Source organism: Triticum dicoccoides, chromosome 3B, assembly GCF_002162155.2.
Source record: "Triticum dicoccoides isolate Atlit2015 ecotype Zavitan chromosome 3B, WEW_v2.0, whole genome shotgun sequence".
Lineage (NCBI taxonomy): Eukaryota > Viridiplantae > Streptophyta > Magnoliopsida > Poales > Poaceae > Triticum > Triticum dicoccoides.
The window spans coordinates 178,569,336-178,572,064 of record NC_041385.1 but is presented as its reverse complement, the minus strand read 5'-3'; positions in this window follow the sequence as shown (position 1 = coordinate 178,572,064).

The window sequence follows — 2,729 nt, the reverse complement described above, 5'->3', positions numbered from 1 at the left end:
GATGGCACTGAAGTTGACTGGGACGACATGCACAAGTTCCTACACTTTATTGATCGTCTTGAGGTCCTTGTGGGGCGTTTCAATGGTGCAAGGCCACGTGGGATATGTGTGCCACTACTGCACTCGTTGAACAGGTCCAACTGTGTCGAGAAACTTATGGTACGAGCTATTTTCTGTTATATATGTTGTTCATAAACTATTGCTTATACACTGTTTTATAGTTGTGATCTTTTTGAAACAGAAACTGCCTAGTTCTATTGTTCCTATACAGATGCCCGACCATGGTCGGGTCAGACTTGCGCTTGGTCACAACATGATGTTTATGTGGACCTACTCCATTCCCCTTGGAGGTGAAAAGATACTTATTCATGGGTGGTCTCAAATAATGAAGGCCTGTCCATCTTGGAGAATAGGATAGAAGATTATGTTCCTACTTTTCCATGGCTCTAAAGCGAATATCCTGTTTATTGACCACATTGCGAGATGAAGCTACTTTTAGAATGTTGTGGATGCGCGGGGTGGTGCCTGGGTCTTGTCCTGGGGCTTGGCGGCCTCACCCTTGGTTAACTGTAGGCAAAGTAGCACTGTTCGAGGCATGCTTTGTACGGTTGAACCTGTATAAGTACTCATACTGCTTTCAACTATGGTTGTTAAGTGCCCTTGCTGGTTTCAGTTAAGGTTGTTAAGTACTCCTGCTGCTTTTACAATCTATCATATTTCTTCAGTCCTATCTTCCTCCAGCTGCCAAAACCAAACCAGCGCCGGCGGGGCCGCCTGCTTCTGCCTCCCACGGCTGGCTGCGCCTCAGCGCACGCATCGCCGCCCCAACGTCTCCTAAATCGTTAACACCGACGTCCGAGGCCTCGCCGTCGTCCTCCGCGCGCTTTGGTGCGCTCATCGCGGCGCCGCCCTCTCGCGTTGTTAACATGGTCAACAAACAACAGGAATCGGCAGAAGTACGTAGAGAGGATGACAGTACGGGCCCACCATGTCAGTGTATGCAAAAACAAAATGCTTCCACCTGGTGTTTTCCTGACATCTGGGACCCACGACATTGTGAGCATATATTGTCAATAGACAAGAGAATAGCCCAAGATCGGCTGACACCTGAGACGTAGTTGCTTGAGCAGTATTTTTTTGTTATTGTTGAGACGGAACAGGGTTTGAACTGGGCTGTGGCCCTTCTAGCCCAGGCTTATATTTTCTGTTCACCATGTGACCAGCCCATCTATTTTTTCTTTGTGAAAATTAGCCCAGTTTATTTTTTCTGAAGAATACCCAATCAAGGCCTATTTATTTTTCTAGGCCCTGATGGGCTGCAACTCTTTCAAGACGCCTGCAAATCTTGAAAGTAATATGAAATTGGTTGTAAATATAAAAACAGATGACAAATTGGCAATTACTTTATAATTTCTGCATTTTTTCACATTTTCAGATTCCTATTTTACTGGGCATTAACCTAATTTAAATATATCTTCAAAGCACTTTAAATATGGCTCGACATTTCGGTATTAAAAATAGTTTGGAACACACAGAAATATGCGAAATTGGCCCTGGCCAACCAAAAAACGGACTGCAATAAATTGCATAAGAAGTCGCAATGAGCTATATATAAATTATTAAAAAAAGAGGGGATGGTCTGACTTATGGGCCTATTAAGCTGAAGCGTATGCAAGAGTTTTTTAGTTATTATATACTTCAACAAACGATTCTAGCAGACGTAACCGTTAGATGTCAATCCAATGGCCGTCGTGTTTCTTCAATCTTTGATCTTCTTGCTCCAGCCGCCAAATCCAGCGCCGGCGGGACCGCATGCTCCCGCCTCCCGTGCAGGCCTCACCGCCCCCTACTACTCCCACCGCTGGCCAGGGCATCCCTCTACTCACCCACACCCCCTGTTATTTTGCGGCGACAGCAGCCACACACCGCAGCCGAACCAGTGAACCCTCGTACTCCTCTCCGTGTGGGCATCCACTGCCGCGTCTTCCCCGGCTCCGCGTCGTCCCCTTCCTAGGCCTCACCGTCGTCCACCGCCCTGGTGCTCTCGGCGTGGCGGGGTCAACGTGGTCAAGGAACGACTTCCATCGGAAGAGTACTGTCGTGGAGAGGCTGACAGCTGGATTCACGGCAGCCGCAAGGAAGTGCCTCCTTATTACGCGAAAAATAATTATTCCTCCATGTGATAGTAGGGACCCACCGGACGGGCCACCGTATTTGGAGAAAAAACATTTCCCCCCTGACTGCTGGGACCCACCGGACGGGCCACCGTATTTCCCAAAAAAACGTTCCCCCCGCTGTCAGCTCGGACCCAATGAAAGTGCCTCCTTATTACGCACAAAAAATGAATACTTCCCCTGCTAGCTGGGACCCAAAATAGTGGGAGGTTGACTTGTGGGCCTACTAAGTTGACGGGGACGGAGGGCCTTGTCAACTTAGTCAATATGCATGATTCTAGCTCCATTGATCGTACGATGTCCATCCAACGGACGTAGTGCTTCTTCAACCTCTCGTCTTCTTTCTCCAGCCGCCCAAACCAGCATCGGTCGTGCCTCGTGCTCCAGCCTCCCGTGGCCGTCTGCGATGCCACGGAGGCCTCACCGCCCCCTATAGTCCCACCGTTGGACAGTCCATCCCTCTACTCACCCACACCCCCTGTTATTCTGCGGCGACGGTAGCCTCACCCCGCAGCCGAACTAGTGAACCCTCGTACTCCTCTCCGCGTGGGCATC